This window comes from Aquila chrysaetos, chromosome 5 (genome assembly GCF_900496995.4).
Source record: "Aquila chrysaetos chrysaetos chromosome 5, bAquChr1.4, whole genome shotgun sequence".
Taxonomy (NCBI): domain Eukaryota; kingdom Metazoa; phylum Chordata; class Aves; order Accipitriformes; family Accipitridae; genus Aquila; species Aquila chrysaetos.
This window is the reverse complement of record NC_044008.1, coordinates 48,054,186-48,080,422: the sequence shown is the minus strand read 5'-3', so window position 1 is coordinate 48,080,422 and position 26,237 is coordinate 48,054,186. Positions and strand designations below refer to the sequence as shown.

General features: G+C 47.2%; 1 long non-coding RNA gene across 1 annotated transcript in view; it reads left to right on the top strand.

Moving 5' to 3' along the window:
- Positions 1 to 14,381, top strand: part of LOC121233341 — a 40,959-nt gene extending 26,578 nt beyond the window's left edge. Inside the window, exons 2-3 of the long non-coding RNA XR_005932512.1 lie at positions 4,841 to 4,923; positions 12,873 to 14,381. This is a non-coding gene — a long non-coding RNA (uncharacterized LOC121233341). The remainder of the gene's footprint in view (positions 1 to 4,840; positions 4,924 to 12,872) is intronic.
- Positions 14,382 to 26,237: the final 11,856 nt, after the last annotated feature.

Genomic DNA, 26,237 nt, shown 5'->3' with positions numbered 1-26,237 from the left:
GCCCTTTCGTGTAAGATATTTGACCATGAGAGTGGAACCTCAACCATAAGGTCTCTTTGCCTATTATAAAACTACCCAAATGTCAGGATCAGACACTCCTTTTTGCTCAGAGAGCAGGTGAGAGAGATCCAGTGATATTTGTGTTGTTTTAAATGTAAAGCTATCCACGGAGAGCCTTTAGATAGCTTACGAAGCCAGCCTGGACCTTCTGATTCCACCCATCCTCAGAGCGGGGGCATCTGCTGTAAAACCTAGTTGCAATTTAAGTGTTAGAGATAAACAGACATGCAAGTTTGAACCTTCAAACTGAAACTGTGAAGCAAGTCCTGTGGCCTGGGGAAATCAAGGTAAATGATCGCAGAGGGTTCTCCAGTCTTACATTCCCGTCCTTTGTGGAAGCAACATTGGCTTTGGCTTCAAGACGTGGCTAGCAGTATGAGGCAGTCTTAAAATCATTGAAATGCTTCACAGCTATCAATCAGATTGGTTAAACCGAGTCTTTGTGAACGGTGGGGTTTTTTCTGGTGAAAAACATAACTGTGTTGTTCTTACTGAATACTAAAGTCAGCCTATAAGTAGGTATCAGTTACTACCAAGAAAAACAAATAGAAATGTGATCCAGGGAGAGAGGCAGTTCTGGGTTGAAGTTTAAGAACAAATAGAAAGCTCTGATCTGGAAGTTCATAATTTTTCACAAATAATCTGAGCTACGCCTTCCTATCGCTTCCCTCATCTGAAAGTGTGCTACATGAGATAAGTTTGTAACTACCTTTACTGTGGAGCCTATGTATTTGTGGGAAATGTGTCTCTTGCAGTGTGCTTCGTGAGCCTTACTTGGTGAAGAGTAAGGGGGGGGGGAAGACAAGGGACGTGGCAGTCAATGGCAAGTGGTGCAGGTAGACGAGGCTCTCCAGCTCTTGCTGCCATTTCTTCTGGAGGGATGTAGGCTACAATAGGGAGGGCTGTGATTTCTGCGTGGTTGGTAGTGTAGCATTTGCATCTGATGCAACAGGAGGCTATTTCAAGATGGGCATATAAAAATGTTGGTGGGTGGGGTCTGGGACAATGGCTGGCAGTGAAGGGGCTGCTCGTGCTTGGTGGGTGTGTGGGAGGACAGTGAAGTGGCGTCAAATTTAAAGCTGCTTTTGATCCCTTATAATGAATTTTCATAATGTTAGATATTTAGTGGTTTTCCTTTTTTAAACTCTTTTTTTTCAGCTTTGTAATATCATGGTGTTTTAATGTTCTGCTATGTAACTGGGTGTATACAACAGTGATTAGTTTGGGAATTTCTTCAGATCTTTAGGGATGCCACAGTTTTTTCCTTGACAATATAATAATATATGAGAGCCCATCTTGGATGCAGACCGTGGTAATTAGCTTGTTTTGGTATGAAGTTGTTCTAACAGTGCTTTGAAGCTATGCCAGCTGACAAAGCCCTTCAACTCAGCTAGGGCCATGCGAGATGCTGAGAACTGCAGGTTACTTTTATTGATCTTAGTCTCTAAAACTACGCATGGCAAATGTCGCAGACAGCAGAGATCCAGCTGGATTCTGTGGGTTCAAAGACCGTATCAAGAAGTGCTGTGTAAACACTGCATTTTTGTAAAAATATTCCAGATCAGTCTTCTTCCAGAAGGCAATGTGAGTGAATAAGCTAGGCAACAATGGTCCAAATAAAAGAAATGATAAAACTCATCTGTGCAGTGAATGTGAGGTTGATTAATTCTTACCTAAATCAGACATTGATAGGCTCTGTTTTTATTTTCTTTTGACTATAACTGCTCCTGTGATGACCAAAAAGCTGGATTATCTCCAAAAGCATACATCTTTCAGAGGCTTTGAATGGTTATTTCAGGCTTATTTTTAGAGAAATCTAGAGGGATGCTGCTCAGAAGATACTTTACATAGAAAAAATTATACTTGGAAAAGGCAGTGCAGAGGGGTTAGGAGCCAAATCTAATGAAACAGTCCAAGAATAGGATTCCTGAATTATCAGATGCATTTGCCTGTATGCATGCTTCTAAGAGTCTTTCAGAAATGACTTCAAGATTTAAGTCCTTGTAGTAATGCAAGTCTTTGCTAACACTTCAGCTTTATTTCATTTATTTATTATTTGTAACATATGGCTTTCTTTACTATGGATGCTTTCTCCTTGTAAGTAAGTAACACCTCATAAGCATTGAAGATTATATCTTTAAATGAAAATATGATATCCCATGCTTGTCCTAAAGAATAAACAGCTATAGCACGACATACTGTTTACCTCTCTGGGTTTGAGACAACAAAGCTGCAAAAGAGCTCTGATGTTAACAGTGGCTACAGTTGAATACAAGTAGTTTTTAAGACTGCTGCTTTCTTGTCTTTTATTATATGACCGCTTATCTTTATTTACATTATGTTTCTTCAGAAAAGTTTGACTTTAATAGTCAGCATTCATCTCCTCAAAATGTTGTAAAAGTACCTACCAGCTCCTTCTCATGTCAGTGACTCTAGAAGCTGTGTTACTTTTTAGTATACCCATCAGCCACTAGCTCAACTGGTATGGAGATCTTCACCCAAATGCCAGTAAGATCAGGATGAGAGATTGCTGTGGCTGTGCTTCATCATGTTTGACCACACCACAACCCCCAGTGAGGCTATAGCTTGCATGAGATCAGCTCATGGAAGAAAACCATGGCAGTCAAAGAGCATTCTCAGGGACAGAAGAAAGCATTCTGAAGAGTCTTAAGGCAAGGTGTGGTGTCCTTGGTTGATTACCATCTGCAGTTCAGGAGTACTGTTGGATTTCACACTGCTGCTAAGCTTTCTCACAATAGCACCCACTTGTCACTCTTTCCAGTACCTCAGATTGGCATGAAGTCTTGGGTCATTTAATCATTTTGTCAAAACGTTCCCACAAATGGGAAGAGAGCTATGAAGTCATATTGTTCAATGTCTGCTGGGCATTTTTCAGTTAGGTCTAATAACAAGATTCCATCCCCGCTCTAAGCAGGAGACTTCCCTCTAGACGTGTCCTTTCTTCCACCTACAAGTTTTATCTGAGGGGAAGCTGGACATTTTGCACATTTGTTGGGATTCTTGGATGTCTGGAAATCCAGGGTGTGCAAGTGCTTACCCGGGTTTCAGTGTTTTCTGGCTGCTTTGGACCTCTTGTAACCTTTCTGGCAGAGACAGGCTATAGGTATTAAATCTGATACATTTGGTATGTCAGGCATTTTGCACTTTTGCAACCTGTGCAAATGCATCAGTAGGTTGGGTACCTCCCAAACACACTGGTGCTTTGAGGCAAGATATGCCTCAAAGAAACAAGGAAAGTGAGCTGCAGGTGCCTTGCCCTCTGTGACAAAAAGAGTGTTGGGTACAGGTGAGGTGAAAATAGAGGATTTTACTAGCTCCAGAGATAGCATTCTTCTGTCGTGTACCTTTGTCTGTGGTCCAGTCCTGGTCTTCTCCGTCATCTCCAAGGGAATGATGAAACCTGCCACTGAATTCTTCCCGATTTCATCCTCTTCTCCTGCTCTTTCTGATGTCCTGTATTGGCCAGTGTCAGAAACAGGTTTAGGCTAGATTAACTGTTGGTCTGATCCAGTCTGACCCGCTATGGTGGTTCTCTTCTTCTTAAAGAGTGCTGTTAACACCATAGCCTTTGCTCTCCTGCTGGAAGTCCTCGCTTGTTAGTATTCTAACACTTGAAAACTGGGAGGGTTTGGGTGGCAGGGTTTCTTTAATGTGAACCTAACCCTGCAGAAACTAATGGGTGCAAATGGCCCCACAGAGTAAACAGGACTTGAGAGGACTGCTAGGAGGAGAGGGCAGCAGGAGCGAGAGTTTGCCTGGTGTAACAGCCCTGGGCACCAGAGACTGCATATTTTGGGGATTCAGCTCTCAAAGCCTGCTGCTATAGGAGGTACTCTGCAATTATATAGTCTGGCGCCTTTGGGCTTTAAGAAAAAATGTGATTCTCTTAATACTTTTTCGTTACACTTTTCCTACTGCCTCCTGTCAAGCAAAATCTATCCAGCTGGTGCTGGGCAGGTGCTGCCATTCCAGCTTTCCCATCTCCGGTGCTTCGGTGTGGGCTCTCCCTGACTTGCTCCGCTCTGCAGGTTTTGCACAGAGATCCAGGGCTCTTGAGCTGCTTGTGCTGGTTTTAGCTGGGACGGAGTTATTTTCTTCACAGTAGCTTGTATGGGGCTATGTTTTGGAATTGTGCTGGAAACAGTGTTGATAACACAGGGATGTTTTAGTTACTGCTGAGCAGTGCTTACACAGAGGCAAGGCCTTTTCTGCTTCGCAGTGGAAAATTCTTCTACAAGCATTACTTACAGGAAGCGAATGAACATCTCCTTTAAATGGTCTGGCCACACGGGGAGGAAACGGGTCATTTTGTGAAGTATACTGTTTACCGGATAGCCAATGGACTGTCTCCAAAATATATACTTAGCCCAAAGGAAGAAAAATATCTGAGGTGATTCAGTTTCTATGTCAGTGTTTAAATATTATGTAGTTCATAGCTAATGAAAATGTGCATTTTTATGTGGGCTAAAAACATCCTATCCTGTACCAGGAAACTGGTAAAACCAAGTTTTAAATGTCCTTAAGTAAAAAATCCTGGATGTGTATGGCTTGCCAAGTTTTATTTTACTGTAACACTTTATAGCTTCGTTATAATGGTTTGTGGTAGGGGTATGAAACAAAGGTAAAGTCTCCCAGTGATAGTGATAAATTTTGTACTTGTTTGACTCAGGAATTCTAACACAGCAGCCAGCTCAAGGCTGGAGCATGATCTTGGTTTTATGCAAGGCTGGTTTCATGATGTCTTCATTTATAATTACAGTTTCTGCCAGCGTCTCTTTGGTATTTTTGGTCCAACCTCAGGCTGAAGGGAAAGTGCTTCATTCCCTAACCCAGGAGACGTGAGTAAGCGTGTTGACATGGATTCGGTGCAAGATTAGTGCTGCTTTGGCTTCAGATTATCTAGATCAGACACTATCCTGTAATGCGATACTCATTCATCCAAATTCAAAACATTGTAATCTGGCAAAAACAAAACGCAGCCGAACACAGTGTTTAATGAGGAGCTAAGGCCAATTTTTTGCCAGGGCATGGGTACTGCACAGTTGCCAGGGAAGGCAACGACAAGTGAACATGTGTACATGAGTGCAGCACCGGGCTGTTGATGGTGCTTTTGGGGAAACTCTGCCTGTAAGCAGTACAGAAATGCCTGTAACATTCATTACGTGGGTGCTCATTGCTTCATACTGTTAAATAAGCATCTTCTTTTGATAACTGTCAAAAGTAAAACAAAATAGAAAAAAAAGCAGCAGAAATCTCTAGGTATAGAGGCTGAGCCCCATGAAAATGAGCAGGATGTTTTGTGCTTCTCTAAAGGTTAGGAATTGGTAAAACACCCCAGGGCCATCCAAAGCTTCATGGTCAATACTTGAAACTGTCAGAGCACAGAAAGGATCCTGCATGTGTCTGTGTCTCTGGATCAGCTCCATGATCCCTATCAGATTTGGCGTTATCAGTTACATGACTCCTCATGTTTCCAACAAGTAGGTGTTTGCACAGTGGACAAGAGCCTTCATTTTCAATCCAAAGCCATTCATCAGTCTGCTCCAGAGGTCAAATCTTCAAACAGTTTGGTAATTCTACCATTGTCATCTTCATGTGATTCCAGCGCAACCTGGTTATGACTTTTACTTGAAAGTATGTCCAGGACTACAGCAAACTCCTCTGAACTGTTTTGTTAAGCAAACTCCCATATCTCTAGACTTTGCTTAACAATTGCAAAATGGTTAGCCAGTTAATATTTATCCTATTGTTACTAAAACTCACAATTCAGTGTGTCTTACTTTAGAAAGAAGTATATATGTCAGTAGTAATTACGAGCTGTTCCTTGAGTTACAGCCTCCCAAGCTAAATTAAAAGCAACTGTGGCTTGAGCTAAATGATTAAAGGATGTGTTTTCAAAGGCAGCCAACCCCTGAAAGATGCAGCTACATTCAGTTCCTATCACCTATCCTTTTGGATGGCAATTTAATTCCCAATTTACTATGGGATCTTTGTGAGTCCCTGGGGATATCTACCCACCTTAAATTTTTTTTTTTTTTTTTCGAAGTCCTGCTTGAAATCTCCCAGCTGATGACTGTTTCAGTCTAGCATCTTGTGTGGATGACATGCAGAATGGCACAAACCACATCCTGTCTAGAGACTGCATCACTTCATGAACAGCAAAAAACCCAGCAGTGATCAAGGAGAAAAACAGCTGTAGAGTTGTAGGTTTTACCAGGTTTTGAGAATTTTGTAGTACTCTGAGTTAGGATGTCCCAAAGGGACAAGATTTGTGTGAAGTTGTCTGCGAGACAGTGTGAGTAAGTCCAGGACATGATACAAAGGAGGGAAAGGTGGTTTTAATTTGTCTGCCCTGGCTCTGGATTGTTATGATCTGTGTGCAAGAGCCGCAGCTGGTGTCTGCCTCCTTTCAGCTCCTCAGGAGCTGTGCCGTCCCTCGTACCCCACAAAGCATCACAGCCACCTCCGTTGTTTTCCAGACCATGCGCGGTGCCTGCGAGACGTTGGGAGGTGCCAGCTGGGGACGTTAAAAAACTCCCTCCTTTTTGCATTGGGCAGGTCTCCATCGGCCGGAATCCCTCTCAAAATGCAGTAGCACGCTCTTGAGAGGGCTGCTAGTGGATGTAACACGGTGGACTGCCAGTGTGGCTTCAGTATAAAATTGGCTGGAAGTCCTTGTCACAAGGCCTTGTTTCCTAGTGTAGAAGGAGCAACTTTGGTCCAGTTTGGCGTAAATCGGCTGCCAGCAGCCTGGCTGGAAGAGGTGATTCAGTGCGGCCAGCCGTACCCGACCACGCGGTTCCTGCACCGAAAAACTGGAAAAAATGACTTGCTTAATGGGATGCAGGCTCACGAGCTGAATCAGCCTCGGCAGGGTTTTTGTTGTTTCAACTGTTTCTTGTATTGAAATCTCCGCTCCACGGCCATCTGTGAAGCCTGGCTGTGGACCAGTGGTGTCGAACCAGTGCTGATGATCAGTGTTAACTGGGGAGGGCAAGCCCTGCCCCTGGGCAGTGAGGGGAGGTGGAGAGGGGCAGGTTAAACCTCGACCCTTTGCTCTGGGGCGGCTCAGCCGAGGCCCTGGGCAGCAAAGCACAAACTGTGCTTTTTTGTGGAGAGCAGAGAGACAGCGAGAGAGTGGCAGCTGTGTCAACCCACGCTGCGTGCTTAGTCTATTAAGGTTTTGTCTGTCAAATGCAAGCAGGCTCTGCTGCCTCCGAACATTGTTTACAGCCGCAGCCATTGCAGCCCTTTGTTTGGTGCAGGCAACTGTGCTGGGGCTGTGCTTGCTGGGGGGCTTTCAGGACCCTGTGGCTTGCAAAGGGAAATGCGTTTCAAACCTCCTCTTCCCCTGCCATGTAGAAACGGACACAGAGAGAAATGGGGATACAATCAGGGAGCACCCCTTGCACTTGCCTCCCCAAGTTCCCGACTGCCTTTGCCTTGCCTAGATGCAGTGAAACTGTACTTTCGCATTACGTAGCAGGGGACTATGCAAGGGGACTGCCACACTGGCTCAGATAAACAGCACCGTAGCCGGTAAGACCTGGACAAGTGATTCTCCAGCCATGTTCGGCAGAGGCACGGCTACAGCCGAAATTCTGGCTCTGGGGTTTGCATGCCAGAAAGTGGCGGATCACACTAGAGAAGAGCAGCAAAAATAATAGTGGCAAACCCCGGCAAAAGTAACAGCAGCACTACTCCCCCGCCCCATGTTCTGTATGGAACAACTGAAATAAGGGTTATCCAGCCAAAACTACAAAGAATTAAAGAGGGAGAGAACAGGCTTCAAGTGTGAAGTGAGGGCCATACAAAAGGACCTGCTCCCCAGGTCTGCGGTGGATTGCACAAGAAGAAATGGGCTGGATCTGCAGTGAGAAGGGTTGGCGTGAGGCAGGAAGAGCTTGGGGCTGGACTCCTGCCTTTCTGCTGCAGGGAATCCCATCTTCACAGTATGTGCAAAGCACTGAGTTCCTTTACCTGAGAAACGGGGATAACGATGCGTCCCTCCTTGCATGCGTGTCTTCATCACACGTGGGGGCCCTATGGGAAAGAACGCTATGCAAATGTTAGGTATGAAACCTGCGGGAGCAGGTCTGCAGCAGCAGAAGTAATGGCTGGTTGCTTTTATCCCAGCAATCTGCTTGTTTCTGAATTACTTGAGTGCTGTAGAGGTGGAAGGGAGCTCAGCCAAGCATTGCACTTGAGCAGCAGCTTGTGTTTACGGTGTAAGGCTGTAGCTGGTGAGCATGTGCGTACATGAGGAGTGTGTGTGTGCGCGCGTGTGCCCAAGTCGATGGCACTCCCTGCACACACAGCAGATGCTCCCTGCATGTATAGCCGCACAAGCCTGGTGGCTGCATCCTGGAGAGCAAACAGAGAGCAGCCGGTGTTTTGTCTTGTGACTGTATCAGTGTGGCTGCTAGCATTTTCAGGCCTGTTTTAAAGCGTGGCAGAGGATTGGTGCTGTATACAAGAAGAATTTGATTTTGCTGTCAGCAGGCTCCTGCACTGAGCTCCTCGGGGCCATGAGAATTTATGCAACCAACATTGTCTCTCGTGCAAGTCTTGTGGATGGTAGCAATAAGGCCCAAAGCAGGCATGTGACTTGCCCTTCATCTCCCAGAGCCTCCTCAACCGCACGCACAGGCAGCTTTATCAGCTCTTGAGACTCCATCGTGAGTCTCAAGATATTCGGTAGCTTGGCAAAGAGACAGCTGCAGTATTTCAGGGAAACCTAAGTATTTTTTTAAAGGGAGATGAGGAAGGAGGGATCTTTCTAGGTCCTGTGCTTGCAGAAAGAGATTTGAAATGTGAAGGGGTGATAATCTCTTTTTCGTGATGAGCATTGGTTTTAAGTTCAGATCTGTGCAGTTTTGTACTGGTACTACTGCCTCTTCAAAAGCACCTAATTCAGAGTATTCCACTCCCAGGCATCATGCAAGACTAATGAACAGCAAGGAAATTACTGCTAAAAGAAGGGCCCTTCATTAGGCTTGTCTGGCAAGCTGAAGAAGGTCCTTTACCTGCCTCATAGGCTGGCTGTGGGCTAGAGCAGTGTGACGGGAGAAGGAGGATGGTGCTGGCAAGAGGTCCGGAGGGACAGAAGTGCCACTGTGGGTTCCCTTGTAATTGCCACCGGTTTAGACAGCCAGCAGCACACTTGCAGCAAGGTTTGTCTGTGGGGCTCAGTGCAGTCCTCGCAAGGGGAGACACTGCTCACCTATGCGTTTGCTCTCTTTGTCTTTACCGGGGCGCTTGGGGTTGGCTCCAGCTCCCAGCAAAGCCCCTAAAGTCCTTTCAAGGTGGCTGGATTGAGTGCTTCTACCGTTCTCTTCAGGAGAGGATCTGAGCACCTCGGGTCTGAGGGAGCGCTGAGGTTTAAGCATTATGCCAGTGCCTCCAGTTTGTGCTTTTGCGGCATTTTATAAATAGCAGGAAATATGGTCATTTTCAGCGTGCTTTTCTAAAACCCTGATTACTCACCCTGCAGCGCAGGATCTTCTACAGTTAAGGCGGTCTCTAATTTCTAGTCTTGACAGCCTTGACCGTGACCTGGCTGGAGTCAGACCTCTCTGAGCACTGCAGGGCATCTTGGAAGCATGCTTCAGCACAGATCTGCTTCTGCCTGGATCTGATGTGTGGAGGAGCTGAAAGCTTTCCGTGCAGATCGCTCATTGAAATGCAAGCCTCATCCCAGTAAAGCTTCTGTCTGCCAGCATCCCCTTTGACAAACTGATAATCCATGATAATAGAGAATTTTATCTCCATTCTTAAACATTGTCAGGCATGATTATTAATGTCTTCCTATTGCACAATAAACAACGCGGAGCCCTCGGCTTTTCTGAAAGCGGGAGGCATGCAAGTTACATCTGCACTGTGGGTGAGCTGTGCATTTGCTGCTTCTGCAATCAGCCAACAAACCCCTCCAGATTTCCGAGGCCAGACTGTTGCTGCTGGCAGCTTATCTCCTTACTCAACAGCAGAGCAGACTCTCAGGGTGAAAAGCTGGGCCTGTTGAAATCAGTGGCAAAGTCCTGCTTGTTTTACTTGAGTCAGGATTTCTCGCTTGATTTCTTCATTTCTGAGTGGGCAGAGGAAAAAGTCCTTTCTTTTCTGAGTGCCTTTTTTGGAGCGCAGACTGTATAGATATTCCGCTTTTGGTCATGCAGAAGGCGTGCAAGGTGTTAGAGGTCCTGCAGTCCTGCCCTGCCCCGAGTGAGCTGTGCTTGGGAAGGCAGGAGCAGGAGGACTGGGTCTGTCTGTGCTCTCCACGCATAGCACATGGCTTGCCAACTTAAATATAGTACCTGGTTTTCACCCTGTCAGGACTGAAACACATCTCAACAACATACCCTGAAGAATCCTGGTTAGGGTATAGGCCAGGAACTTCTCTTTTTGCATCCTTTGGTAACTTGTGTGACCCCCTCATCTGATTAGGCGAACAATTTGTTTAGTGCTGCTAGAATCAAATTCATAATTCTCTTTGCCAAGCATGAACTTCCCTATAGATAGCCTCGACTTGTTCACAGTACGTGTGTAGAGTGCTACTCTTGCATGTAATGAAAGTCCAAAGGTTTGTGCCACCTTCCCAGCGGCTGTAGCAGGCAGTGATGCAGCTGAGGTCCACAACAGAGTCTATGAGAAATCCAGTGGCTGCAACCTGACTATATACATGTTTATGGTCAATTTTGAATCAGAAAAAGCCCTGGAACTAGCAGTTCAAAGATGATTTCTGACCAAGTATAGATCAAATAGCCACTACGCTAGATCTAATTGGGAATAGAAACTTATATAACTCACAACTCCGTTGCTCGTAATGACGCACTAATGGCATGCGCATTGCAAGGCGCTGTGGCAAGTACCTTGCTGCTTTCCAGAGAATACTCTGACCTGCCAACTGGCCGCCTCCAGCTTCTGTGAACAGAGCAAAGTCACAGGAGCCAACTGTCCCAGAGGGCAAAGACCCCATGCCTCACCTCTCAGGCACTGCAGCAGAATTGGCTTTGCTTTCGCAGTTCCAGAAACCTGCCCTGATTTGCTGTCTGAAGAGCAATTACACAAGCATTTATCTCATCTGCTATTTTTTGCTGAAGAGCTCAACTGCACCTGGGAATTTTTTTTGGTTGGGTGTTTTTTCTCCCCTTTACCTCCTAGAGACTTTTATGCACCTGGCCCCTTGTTCTTAGGACACCACCTTGATCACAGAGCACCTTACAGATAATTCTGGTTGTGTTGTTTCAAGGCATTTCCTCTTTCTCTCTCTCTTTTTGTGGTAAACGTTGGTGGCGCTCTGCTGAAACACTGGCTGAACTTCTAGTCCTGTATGAGCTTTTGCTTTTGGAGAAACCCTTCTAAGATGTCTTTTCTTGTGCTCCAGAAGTGCCTGTAATAAGGTGGAGGTAGAAGGAATTCAGCTGTGAGTAACCGAGCTTGCAGTGATGTGGGGCTTGCTGGTTTTGACCTGAATGCTGCCCCAGTGCCTACACGCCTGTGCTGCACCTCTGTAGAGCTGACGTGTACTTGAGTCACCGTTAAAAGCTGCTTCTGGCACAGCCTTTGTCAAACTTGATCAAATAAGGAAAAAATAGAGGTAGAGGACAGAGGCTGGCTTCTCTGCAGCTGAGACGTTGCTGGGCTCTAGACTGCAAATGCAGACATTTTCTGACAGCCGTCTGCAGAGGGAGAATTTGGCAGCCCTGTTTACCAGTGCCACAGAATGTGGCACTGCTGGTTCGCATTTTATATTATTCACTTTTCTACCATTAAAATAAGCAATGCCTCTGTGGAGATGACTCGGTTTGAAAAGGTGGCAGAAGGGCTCCCAGCTCTCCTCTCCATGCTGCGAGGGCCTGGTCTGTTCACCCCTATCCAGCTATCGCCAGAGGCCGGGCAGAGATCCCCAGGAGCTCAGCCCATGAAACCCGGGGCTTTTTGTGCCTCCTCCTGGGAACCGGCGCCGGTGCCGTGCCGGCCATCGGTGGCAGGCTCCTGATGCAGGCGAGATATTGGCCGTGGATCAGAAGGCAAGAAAGAGTGAATTATAAGCAAAATGGTTGCTCGCTCCTCTGTAGTGCAGCCTGTTCAGCAACTGGAACAGCAAGGTCTGGTCTCTTGTCTCCAACCTCCCTGTGCAGGACAGAGAACACGCTCTGTTCCCGCTCCCAGCGGGCAGGCAGGGATCTTCCCGGGCCGGGCAGGCCCGGCAGGGCTGCTCCTGGGGGTTGCTGCCGGCCTTTCTCAACCCCCCGGGGCAGCAGGGTGTGAGGGCCCCGCGCTTTCGGGCCGAGGACGTGAGGAGGACGGATCTTGGTTGGCGTTGCTCCTTGCCAAGGGAGTTGATTTAGCAGTTGCAAGTCACGATGGGCGCAGTTGTCTGTCTTCAAGTTCCAGCAGGCACTTTCCCCCACCTGAGTTAACATGGTCTTTCCCCTCACTGAAAGCCACTGCTGCTTCAAGAATTGAAGGGTCTGTGCATTTACCCTCCAGATGTGGTTGCATGGGGGAAACAGAAGCAACCATGGACATTCATAGGGTGGGAGTGATAGAAATAAAGGATCAGCCTCCTTAGGCTATCCTCTGGGTCCACAATAACAGTGTGCAAACAGCCTTGCAGAAAGCGGTCCTCATCTTGGGTCATGGTTTGCGTCCTAGCCCAGCACCGTGCTCAGGTGCCATGGCAGACTTTGGTGACGGGAAGGTAATACCTGGGATCCTGGGGTACACAGGGGAAAAAGACCTGAAAACAAGCTCAGCTGAAGGCCTCATTTTGTTACTTTCTTTTTTCTTAGCAAAACTGATATTGGAAGCTATGGGACGTAACAGCTCTCCGTCACTTGTGGCTTGATGCAGTTCACACAAACTCATCTGGTCTTTGGCTGCAAGGTGAAGCTTCTTTGTGGTCCCAGCAGTGATTGCACCGCCGCCACCACCAACACACACACCCCCCGCCCCGGTATTCGCAGCAATGTGTGCCCACCAGGTAAGAAACCCAAGTAATCATCGGATTATAGGAAAATCTTCGGGGTATTTCATTTTTGTGGGAAACATTGAGAAGCACACTTGCCCTGTCATTTCATCCTCCACAACGGCCTGTGCTAAGCTGCTGTCTGTCTGAAGGAGCGGGGCTGGACAGGACTCTAGCGAGACGGTTTCTGTTGCTCCTCGCTCAGCTGGAGGCATTGGCGTTGAGCAACCCTGGGCACACCTTTCCCCCCAACCCAAACACGCTGCCTGCGCACGTGTTGGCCGGCACCTGGCAGCAAAGCCCTGCCACCGGCCCCACGGCCCCGTGAGGCAGGTCCCAGCAGAAGCAGGAGCAGCAGCGCTGAGCCCCTGCCTGGCTTACAGAGCTGGGGATGTAAATCCCGCAGCTGCTCCAGCGCTAAGGCAATCAAACCCTTAACGCTGGGGCTGGATCCAATGCCAAGCGCCTGCTGGAGTGGTGCTAGGCACGGTGTTAGCTGGAAGCGGGAGCTCCCTTTGCAGTGAAACGTGGGTACTCATGTGTGTCTGTGTGTGCACTTGCATGCCCAAGACATCAAACTGGTTCATTTATATTTGGATTACCACCTATTTTCATGCATTTAAACATTGCCAGCTGTGTTAATGATGGCTGCAGCACATCAGCCGCTTCTGTTCTCTCCCAGACTTGTTATTTTTCCCACTGGTTATTCTGTCTATTTCGGGAGAGTGCTACAGTGCAGCTTCTTTCACACAAACAGTCTCAGGTAGGAAATTGTAGTGCAGAGTATATATTTTTTTAACATGACTTACTTTGGACTGGCAGGATCCCGGGTTCGTTAGAGCAGAGAGACACCTCATAGCTGGGATCAGCTAGCTACACAGGCTGAGGCAGACTGGAAAAAAGAGTTCATTATCATCTTTGGGAGATTTAAAAAACATATGCCTCCCCTCCAATACTCCAGACTATTGAGCTTTATCAGTTTCACTGCAAACTACAAATGCTTTTTGTGTAATGACAGCTCTTTAATTAGAACTTGGAAGCAATAGCATCTGCTGATTATAGCATGGTCCAGCATGTTCATATTCCTCAGTTTTATTTCCAGCTCTGCAACTAAATTGCTGCATGCCTGAAGGCAAGTGACTTCACCTCTGTGTCTTTACTTCCACAGACGGGATTAAAACCTCCACTGGAGATCCCTGGACAGAACCTGATCAAATGGCACAGCCTTGGTTTGCTTTTCCATCCTGTGCATGTTTGGGAACCCATGTATCAGTCCAGTGGATGAGGGTTTGGGATTTGCCTTGTCCAGGCATACCCTGTGAGATGCTCCAGGTTTGAACAATGGAAATTTTATAGGCTTCAATTAACTGGCTGGGCAAGAAACAACAGCTTCACAGTAATGAGTCCTCACTTGCATGGAATGCCATTTAGTGTCTGATCTCTCCTCGCCAAAGAGAGATATTAAAATCTGTCGATCCAGAGTGCATTTCTAGAGCGATGAAAAAGGGGAAAAACCCTCTCAGTTTGAAGCGATCCTCAGTTATGTTAGTAAAAGGGTTTGTTTCCCAAGAGGGATATTATATACTAGTGATTATGGAAAAAAGAAGCAACAGAGTTCAGAGACAGCACAGCTAATTCTGCTGTCTGCAGCCTTTCCCCCCACCGGTTTAGATGAAGGAAGATGACAGTGGTTGCTGTGATGCCTCTCTTTAAACCCTTCATTTTGGGCTTGCCAGTTTGGACAAGAATGGAATATTTATCCTTACAGCCAAAGGTAGCAGAGTGCTGTGCAGTCCCATACAAAGTCACTGCAGGCCCTCTCATTAGGGATTTCAAATGCAGGCAATGGAATATTGTTTTAAAGTAGCCCCAGTCACTAGATCAGACTGGGGCAAAGTCAGAAGGGAAGTACACAAGGAAACAGAGGTCAGATCAGTACTGAGAAGCGACAGGAACGACGGTAAATTAGCATTACGTATGCTTACGGGCAAGCAGTGGTGTAGATCACAATCGAGTTGCAATTTTTTCTAGTCTTACTTAAAAATGTTCCCAAAATCCATGAGTACAGCATCGCAGAATGCCTTGATATTTTGTAATGCCGCAAACGCTGACCTTAAAAGACACCAGAAATCTCACTGGGAGTTTTATCCATTTGCAGTGGAAACATGAGGTCTTTAATAGTAAGAATGTTTCAATAACTTTCCGGGATTTTTTCCACTTTGGCACAGCTGTTCCCTAACAGATTGCAAAAGAGAGGAATTCAGTAGCAACAGCTTGATCTTGCAGGATGCTAAAGCCTTTCTGCCCAGGGCCGCGTGCCCGCAGCCCCTACCCAGAGCAGCTTGGTGTCTCACAGGATTACTCAGCTTTTTGCAATGTGGAGCCTTTCTTACCCACTTGGCCTTGCCACTGACTTTGCTATTTCTACTTCTGTGGAAATGAGCCAAAAGCAGTGCCACTCTCTGAAAGGACTCATTAGCCTTTCTGTCTAGGAAAGGGCTCGGTGGTGTTGTAGGAAAGCTGCGGAGTGATGATACGACTTGAAAATTTATGCCTCGATTTTTACCTCTTAGAAAAGCAGCGTCTCGATGCTAGGTTTAGTAACAACGGCAGCATAACCAATTTGTTTATTACGTTGTATTAAGGTTATATAGAGGAACTGTCAAGGGAAATGGCTTCCTCCCCCTCTTTCTAAAACTAAGTATAGACTCCAAATGAGTTTTTATTCTGATAAAATTTAATGGTTTGGGAAGGGGTGAGTTTTTTAGTTGATTAAACAGAAAAAAATATGGTATCTTTGCTACGGCTGGCACGATCAACGATAATTAAACCCCTTGTTCAGACATAAAATACCCACTACTGCATAAACAGTCCCTGGGCTTTACCCATACGGCACTAACAGGGTCAATGGTAAAGTTCTTGCCAGCTTCAGCAGGCCAAAGGGGTTTCACGCTGTTCTGGCCATTCCTGGTATTTGCTGCCTCACAGATCAGTGTATTGCAGAATCCTCTGTTGTTCAAAAGAAGGCAGAAAACATGTTTTCCCTCTTTTCGCCCTGGCCTTTCCTTGTCAGAACACAGGAGAAGAGCAGGAGGCTGAAGCAAAACAAACATGAGCGGGGCAAGATGATACTTGATTACTTTGGGGGCAACTTAGCCGGAGTGAACTGCTCACTGGTCTTAATACAGCTGTGGTAGTCTACGTAAGAGAAAGACATCTCCACTTCCCACCAAGCACCCCCAGGCTGCTGCCACTCTGCACTGCGAAGGGCTCTGCCCTCTGCAAGGGGATGCTTTCCCCAGAAACAGACCCAAACTGCTGCATTGTGTTGTAGCTGGGAATGGAGATCTTGCTCTTCAGCTGGTTCAGCACCCAGAAATCCCACCTCCTTGCAGCACAGCATGTTGAGCGTTGCTTTGGCACTGATGCCAAATTCGTTGCTGCCAGAGCACAGCCAAGGGGAGAGCAGAAAGCCGACCCTGTCCCTGTCTAGTTTTGGAAGTCCCGTATCTTACGCTCTAAGGGCCCCCTAGAAGAGCCTATGCCGCAGGCAGAAAGGATGGCCTGACCATCACACGCGAACTAGCTGTGGTGGCAGGGAAGTGTTGACTTCCTCAGCAAGGACACGTGAACCGGCGTTGTTTGTGTTCTCAGTGCGTAATCAGACAGGACACCTCCAGTCACCTGCTGCAGGGATTTTAAACTGATCAGGGTGGTACTTTTGAGCTGCTGGAATGGTAATTTTTTTTACTTGCTCCAACTTGATTGCATGCAATCATCTGCCCTTCAAGGAGAAAATGCAAGGAAGGATGTTTTAACGCTGAGGTCAACCTCTTCTAATTATTCCTCTAGGCCTACTTTGCAAACTTCCTATTTGACCAGTGTTGACACTCAGATGAGCATTTATCCAAATGGAGGCTGCTTTTGCTGTCCTTCGCTAACCTCTCGGTCATTAACTATAGAAATTAATGTAGGGTTTCGGCTCATATATGTATAAAAAATAGATATATAACACAATGTCGGATTAAAGTCCACCGAAGCATATGTGTAACTAAGTGGGTCATATTTTACAGTACTATTGTTCCTGCGCTGATTTTTAAAACATAAAGCCATGTGTAAGTAACTTCAAATGTAAGCCTTGCCTTGCTTTGGTTTTGGTTTGGTTTGGTTTTTTCTTAATAAAAAGCTTTTCAGAGAGGAACCACAAAGGCTGGCTTTGAAGCTGTTGGTCTGATGGGACACGCTGTTGCACTGATTCAGCGAGAGCGGGGCTGGGAGCACGCGGGCCTGGCTCAGGTGCTCGCGGGGACCTGCTGTCCTCACGGCGAGCCTTCCTGCTCCCCCGGCACTCGTTTCCTGCCTCTGAGAACCAGACCTTGTTCTTTCCCTCCTCCCCACAGCAGCCTGACCTTGCCTGTTTATTTTGAAAAGCTGCCTGCAAAACTCTTTAGCCTTGTTCTCTATTGTAAGGGGAAAAATTAAAATCAAGGGAACGGTTGCCTCTTTTAAAAAAAAAAAACAAAAACCCACAGCAAGTGATTTTGCTTTGTGTAGCAGGGTGCACTGGCTTCTGCATCTGCGAAGGATAATGGTTACAGATTTTTCCAGCGTGAAGCGACTTACTTTGTCCCACAAGTCCCTAAGGCCAGGCCTACATTAGAAGCTTATGACAATAAGGAAACGCTGGTTAAAGAAAAGATTTCTTTTATGCTGTTTCTGTATCGTTAAAATCCCATTGTAGGTGTATAATTAAATCAACATGATTTTTTCCTGTTTAGGTTATTTTACTCACTGAACTGGGAGATGCTCTTCCAGCAAAAGTACCCTTACTAGGAAAGTTTGTCATTTTTACTGCATTGAGAAAATCTGGTGTTAGAGACAGGGCAGTTATGTCAAGGCCTTTTTTAGTCTAGACTGTGTCTTCAGACCAGAGATTTAAGAGTATTTTGGATAGCAGGTAGTTGCCAAACTGCCTTTAGCAGCCTGACTCCTGGGGACCAAAGCCCGTCGAATGTCAGTGTCACTTCTGACAAGGTGACGACTGTTTGTACCACCCACCAGTGTCAGTCTGGCCAACGAAAAAAGGATTCTGTTAGAGACGGGATACGCAGTCTTTCCTACAGAAACATCAGCATCAAAAGCATGGGAAAAAAGAAGATATATTTCACTTACATGTACTGCTTAAGTGAACAGCATAACTGAGGTATCAAAGCAACTTTTGAGTGGAGAATCTGACTCTCTTGATTCTGATTCAGCAAACTGTTTAAGCATATGCTTATCTCTGCTATAGATCTGCCTGGTTAAAAAATAAAAGGGAGAACTGAAGCCAAATCTCCAATGCTGATTTAAGGCTTTTCTTCCCTCTGTGGTTTTCTTCTGTCTGTGGCTTATAGGAAAAAAAAAAAAAAGCAGAGAGCGGCTTCTGGCTGTTCTGGCAGCCCTGAACGTCAGCCAAAAGGCGCAGAACGGCCTTTTATCCAGGGACGAGAGCAGCAGATCCAATATGCGGGAGGGAAGAGTTGTTCCCACATTCTCCAAGGCTTGCGACGGTGTTTGTCAAGCAAGGTTTGTCAAGCCACAGTCCCGCTCAAGGAGCCGGGGAGCTATTCCTGACATCAGGCGTTCCATCCAAGTGCTATTGTGTCCTACATTTTTAGCATCGCTGGGTTTATAACAGATAAGGAGAATAGGCTGCTAAAAAGAGTAAGTGAACTAGGCTCCCAGCTTGGATTACAACAGAGAGGGAAGGCAGAAGGTCATGGCTGGAGCATGGGCAGGCCACAGAGTGCTCAACCCACAGAGTGGCCACAAAGCGGGGGGAGCAGAAAGCTCGTCAAGCGCCCATGCAAGTGTTGGAAGGGTTTACAGTCCTTATTCCCAGTGGGCAGCAAACAGATGTGGTAATTAAGGCAAAGAACCTCACCGTCTCGTACAGGGATTTACTTTCAGAAATGCTGAGAGCTCAGGAACAGGTTTGATGGTTCAAGTGATAGATGTGCAGAGCTGCTGGTCTGCACCGAGTATGGCCTGCTGCTCAGATAAGCAGGGCTGGGCTCCTGACTTGCCTGTTCTCTCTCTGCCTCAGACCTTCCCCCTGGAGCCCCCAGCTGCTGTTTTCCTCACCAGCCTTAAACCCTGTGCCCTGCCTACAAGCGAGATTTTAATTTTGAGCAAACCTGTGCTAAGTTAGTTATTTTGGGCAGAGATTCTGTCAAAGCCTGTGGTTTCAGCAGTTTTGTTTTGAGTTCTGGGTGGAAACCTGCACTCAAATCAAGGTTTGCATGCTGCAAAAGAACCAGGCAGAAGCATTCGCACAAACTTCTGAAAGTTAAGGTTTCAGATATGTTCAGCCCCAGAACACCCTCTTTTCGGTTCCCAGGGTGGTAGAGCATAAAAGTGTCTCTTGACGAAAGCGGAGGCAGCACGCATCCTTTTGCTTCTTACCCTTCTTCCTTTCCAGCCTTACCTCCAGGAGGTTTTATCTGAGGGGCTTCTGGCCAGCATCTGGCTGGATTGGTCCATCAGCGAGGGCACCCTAACCTTGTCCGCTGTGCGTGGCAGTGAGACTCCACAGCACATGCTGCCTGGTAATGCATTGACCGTCAGCTCTCACGGGGTGGCCATGGCTGAGGAGATGGGGCTGACGGGACCTGCTGCTCAGCCTCTGGAGGGGTGGTGGAGGCGAGAGGCAGGACAGAGCGGAGGTGATCCCGCCAGCGGGGTTCAAATCTGAGGGCCTGCTGAAGACCAGGGGAATTGCATGGCTGGGTGCTTTAGTGGCAAAAAGGGTGGGACCCTGGGATTTCAGTCCCAAACTTCCCTCTGACCATGGGAGCCGTGAACAGTAAAGGTGCACATCTGAGAAACATGGGAACGGTCAACCCTCTGTAGTGGAGATGACAATACAGAATGGTAGCATGGCCTGCAGCAGTCCTGCTGCTTATCTGTATGGTCCTGCAGACTTTTTGGCCCTTTTGGTTGTGTGTGTTGAATATAGTGGTTGAACCTGAGAGACTCTTGACCTGCTTCTCTTTGGCTGTGGGCCTGTTGCTGGTTGCCAGGTAGTTACTGGTCCTGCTGCGTGGGTAGTAGCTGGGCTCTTATCCAGCCCAGATTTTGAGAGGGCTGTATATCATTGAGCTCAATCTTTACTTCAGTGCTAATCCACTGGCAGGTCACAGATGTAATTTTCTTTCCCTTCCCTTGCCCTGTAGTCCTGGTTGGATGCCTTGGCTGCAAGCTGAAGGGTTTCTCCATGTCCTGTGAAGGATGAGGTTGTGGCTGTGCCCTTCATTCTATGACAAGTTCAATATCTTTTGGAAGTGCCTGGGCTGAAATTTGTGAGTAAGGAAAGTAGGGACCCAAGTGCACGTGGGGGGCTCCCAGCCCTCCCTCCCTTCCCTGCCTTCCCAGCCCCAAGGGAGAAGCAGTACCAGTCTTAAGACTCAGTGCAATGTCTGAATTCATGTAATAGCTCTGTCCTGTAATGGGTGAAATGAAGAGCCAACTATTAATACCACAAAATGTTGAGGGAGCCTGTCTGATTTGAGATCCAAATGTGTGGCACGTTTCTAATTGCCATTGTGTGTGTATCCACCCCTACAGCCACCCCCTCTCCAAATACACAAATGGAGCATCTAGAAGAAAGGAGCTCTGTGACTTCTCAAGCTGAGGACAGACACTGCTCCATTTGTCCTCCTCCAGCGTGCTCTCCATGCTGGAGCTGGAAGTCATTAACTGGCATGTTTCCACCTACTTTGGACTCTGATCTAAGCTTATTATGGCAGAGTTTCCTCGTTGGGTCTGTGCAGTGCTGGTTTTGCTGCTGCTCTGATGAAAGAATAGTTGTTTGGCAGCTTAAACACTACCTCTTTGCTTCCAATATGCCCTTGTGACCTGCTCAGAAGATATGGGCTTAATAATGCAGGATCATAGGTACTTACGGTCCCACCTGTGCGGTGGGAAGGAAGCGTGTGCCTGTCACAATGGGAAGCTGTCTGGGATACAGGAAATCTGCTCCGGAACAGGCAGTGCTGGAAGGCCCTGGCAGTATATACGAGCCATATGTAACCTGGAGCATTATTAAGTATGTTTCTTGTCCCATGGGACAAAATGAGGAAATGAGCCCCATTCATCTTTGTGATCAGTGAGATTTTGTCTGAGCAAGTGGGGTAGGACTCAAGATGTTGACTAACCTTCTGGCAAAAGCAAGGATTGAAATAAAAAAGTGTAATGCTGCACCAACTCTGCCTGTAGTGAACTCTGTAGGCGGGGACAAGGGGTTTTAAAAGTAGGATATCAAAAACAAATCTGTGACTAGGTGGTCCTGGAGAGATTTAATTGAGGGATATCTAAACTGTTTATCCTTTCCCGGGGGTAAGGAGAGCCATGAATAAACTGATGTGTGCTTTGATTGACAGTTAATGGCTGCATTCAATTCCGTCCCTTATCTCACCATGAGAAATGGTTATTGAACAAAGCCCTATCCAACCTGGGTGTATCAATGTATTAAACAGTTTCCATCTGAACTTGATATGCTGATCTAAAGTATTCTGTAAGTATACAGGTATGTACCACTAGTGATAGCATCTGGTTCAAAAAGGAAAAAATACCGCATCATTCTGGCTATTGTAACAATCACTGAGGGTAGCTACGGTTTCCCTGAGAATAGCTGCTATTTCATTTTACTGCAATAACATTTGTATAAAGGATTTTATGGCACGTCAAGCCGCCTGATCCTCATGCACAATATAACCTCTGCTGCATTTTTTCCCTTCCTTCTTTCCCTTTCCTCTTTCCCCTGTTCCCCCTCCCTGTAACCGTTGTTTGTTCTAGAGTTGGAGCTCCTAAGAGAGATTTTGCTACCTTCTTCACTAGCCTTAGGCACTGTTCATTTACAGGGTCGAGGCTGAGCCAGCTACAACGAGGATGTGGCAGGAATATTTCCATGTTTGGGGTGGTGCATCTGTTGTGGATGTTATGATTCTAGCCTCTGAATATAAACATCCAAACCTCTTGGGTCAAGTCAGTAGGCAGCAGGGTGAATTGCTCCTTATGGATTTACCTCTCATGGTTGTGCATGTACAGCAGGCACTAACACCATCTCTTACGTGCAACCACCTATCTTCACAGAACTTGTAGGACTGTATAAGCATGGTTGTGTCTATGCTGCCCTGTTAGAGCTTCGTCCCAACCTTAAGGCTAAGTGTTTTACCATCCAAGTTGCTGAGATTACATTAGCTGGGCCAACGAAGGGCTGTAAGGGAGACTGAGCAGGTAAAGCAGAGAGCCGGGTTTCTCAAGCAGTATCTCAGCCTGCTTTAGCATCTCTGTTGAAAGTATGAGAGCTGCCGGTGCTGAAGGCAAAATAACAAGAGTTCAGCCACAAGCTCTGGAGGGAGATGCCAGCCAAGAGAATATCCCATAGATAGCTCCGCTGACAACTCATTCATGCTGAGCCAGCAAAAGGCTGAGGACTCACGGGGTGGCCGGCACCCGGCAGGCAGAGCAGCCCACGCAGGTGGCAGTGCCGAGGCCCAGGTGCCAAATCTGCAGCACTATCAGCCTCAGTGGTGGGCACTCCAGGCTGAGGTACTTGCCCTGGCAGTAGCAGCTCTCATAAGCAGAAGTGCTAATTGGACGTCAAGACAGCTGAGGGCCATGTGGCTTTTCCTTTGGATCTCATCTGCTGAGCCTTGCAGGTTGGTACTGGACACCTCTTAATGAGCATGCAAATGGGCAGCCCAAAACCAGTCTCACGTCCAGAAGCACAGGGCAGCTTAGGGCCCTTTGTTACCTTGTGCCTGGCAGAGCTTGGCCAGGACGTGGCACGTACTTTGTTCCCCGTGTCCCTCGGGAGCTGCCCGGGGCCCCTGGGAACACAGGCTCCAAAGAGAAGCCAGGGCACAAGGCGGAGAGAGGGGACCTGCCCGTGCCGGACTTGGCCAGCCCCGGTGAAAGCGTGGGGCCCTCCGGGGAGCTGTGGACTCTGAGCTGTGTGAGCTTGTTCCCATAAATTGACCTAATCTCTCCTTGGCTGTCCTGGTTGTGCTGTGACTAGTGTGTGCAGGTTGCAGGCAAAGGGCTGACTTCTGAGTAAGAGTGGGGTTTTTGTTTGTTTGTTTTGGCTTTTTTCTGTCTCCTAGTGCAGCACTGTCAAGTTTGGGCCAGCTAGCAGGGCTGTAACAGCCTTTCTGCAGGAGGCTGTGCGGTCTACTTGCACTGAAGGAAAAGTGGGGTTTGTTTTGGTTTGTTTCTTAATGAAAAGAAAAATCTTTTCCTTTTTTTTCTGGATCAGTGCTCTTTGTGAGAACATTAAACTGGCTTATTTTTCCTTACCCAGCCCTTTCCACAAAATACTCTTCTATACTTGTCTCTTTTAACAACTTCTCTTGCTCGAGTGAAGCATCCTAATTACAAAATAGCTCTGGGCTGCTGGCGCAGGCTTGGCAAAGCCACGCAGCCCTCCTGAGATGGGTACCTCTGCAGGTCAATGCCACCAGGCCTAAAGCTCCTCTGGAGACGAGGCGGGAAGGGAGATCTGGTGCTGGTGCTCTGCTTGGTTTGTACCCCGAGAGCAGGGGCCTGAACAAGGCTTCCTTTTCTGGGCTTGCTAGCGAGAGTGAATGTTGCGGCGTGGGCTTGTCAGTACAGCCAGGCTGCATATTATGACAGGTGGAGGAGAGAGAATTGTGGGTGTGGAGAAGTGTGGGTGTAGAGAAACTACTCAGTGGAGGGGTGAGGCTGGAAGGAGTGGATAGGGAAGAGCCAGAGGCATAGGTGTCAGTGAGGATACTGGTGAGGTGGCTCTTGCCTATGTGCTGCTCTGGCATCATGCGTGATCTTCTGGGCAAACCCTCTCCGGTGGGGTTGTTGGAGTGAGGAGGGGTCTCCCAGAGCATCTCACCCTCTGAAACCCTCAGGAATTTATCATAAGCTCCATATCCTGGAGCTCCATGGAACGACAGCCCTGGCGTCTCCAGCGTCACGGTTCCTGCCCAGCAGCAACGGATACAAATTTGTGCCCTGTCTTGCTGCAGGCACAACTGAACGTGTAACGGCATTCAAGTATGTGCACCCATGTCGCTCAGCCTCAGAGACCCCTGAGGTGACAACTTGCTGGTGCTGCCCAACTGTGCTACCAACTGCTGGGCATGGCTGTGTCCAGGGAGCTCTGTCAGGGACACACGTTGTGTCGTGGGAGGGCGGCCCCTCTGGTCCCATAGCCATCTGGCTCCGCAGAGGACATCTGCCCTCGCTCTCCTTGGCAGCGTATTTCTCCTCTTTCTCCCCAGCCCTCGGAGCCACAGCTCTTCTGAGTGTGCTGGAGCAGCAAGATCCCTAGGAGATGGCAGGCAGAGCCCCTTACATCAGGCAGCACCGCTGCCAGGCTGGCGGAGGGGCGGGTGTGCGCCGGGGAAACCGAGCATCCTTGGATGAGGAACGGGTGGTCCTGGCGTTATCTGCCCCCTCTTACTGTATATCATGCCCAGTCGAGACAAGGAAGAAATGAAAGTTGCTTTTTCCCATCGGCTTCTTTAAATGTAGGTGCCATGTAACTCAATCCTGAACCTCAAGGAGGTGTGCTGAAAATACAGGAGTCCACAGTGAGGTCACTCCTGGGTCACAAAGCAGCAAAACACAGTCTCTGCCACCGTGGGGCAGGAAAGGAGGTTAATGTTTCACAGTATAGTTAGCTGAGCGGAGTAGCTCTGTCAGTGTTTCACTTGATAGAAATTATTTATTGACAAGGAGGGTTTCCAGACTGTCCCAAGGAAAATTCTTTGGGAAACTGTTGGGATTTCTTCCAAGTTAAGAGGAGCTATTTGGATCATGAGTTGAAAACTGACCCAGGGATGCACACTCCTGTCAATCAGTTACATTTAGGAAGGGAAAGATTAAAAAACTCGGAGACAGAGCCAAGCACTTAAAAGACAGAAGTCTTTGCATTGATTCCAGTGGTAAAATGCCAAGCCTTGTGATTTCCTGGACCAAGTGCAGAGAAATGAAAAATATGAATAGGCCAAATACTGAGATCCTCATTACAGAAAAGGGCCACTTGAGAGTACCTAAGATCTGGCCCCTCATCAGGGAGATAAAATAACCGGGGAAGCTGTCATTGCAGTCCTCAGCCATAGCCTCGTGCTCAGCAACCTCACCAGCCTTCTTTTTCCTCATCTGCCAGCTTTCTTTTTGTTTCCATTCCAATTAAAAAAAAAAAAGGAGACGAAACTACCTGCTCTATTTTTAATCCTATTTGTCTGTAGATAAATTGCATGTTAGATGATTCACAGATCTTTATCACTTAATAAAGTTTAGACTATAAAAAGCCTTCCCCTCTTTTTTGACTGATAAACAACTATGTAAGCCTTGCTGCTGTTACAGAAATCTAAGTTAGACACAGCACTTCTGAGAGCATTTGTTAGTTCCTCAAACGTGCCATGTGGCCTTTGGAGAGCCAGAGGGAAGTTTGTCCACTTGTGTGGCCTTCAGGAAGCACAACTGTCCAGTTTCATCTAGAAAGACCAAGCTGGGCTGGGCCCAGCAGCGTGCATCTGATGGTCATACATTTAAACCCTAGTGCTGCTAATTAAATTAGAATTTGCATGTGATGAGGGTTTGGGGTTTTTGGTGCCAGCATGGCTCTTCACATTGACCCCTCTGTTCCTAGGGCAAGTGCAGCGGCCAGCCTTGCAGTGAACTCTTCTATGTCCGTGAGTTGCTCTGTGACTATGGTGGGGGCCTGATGCTTGGTTCTAAGAGGAATGAATGAATGGTATGATACCTCCTGAGTTAGGAGTTAGGTTACTTGAAATGAGACTTGCCAACGGAGCTAACTGCCACTGACCAATCTTTGAATTTTGTACTCAATCCTTCTCTAATTGGCACATGTCTTCTCCAAGGTGAATGGAGGCTACCCCCAATCCACAGAAGAGGAATTTCAGCACAAAAGTGCACCCAAGAGCACTCGCAAAATTAGTGGTAGCCTGCTTGGGCAGGATTTCCTTGTCAATACTGTATTTTAGAAACAAAAGAATTGGGTGAATTTGCCTTTTTTTTTTTTTTTTCTTCCCTTTTTGACTAAGAGCATAGGCTGGAATGGCGTGGCATTTGGGCAGACCTTGGACAAAGCCTGAAAAAGCCTTGACCTCAAAGGTACTTGTCAACAGAGGATGGAGCTTCTTCTGAA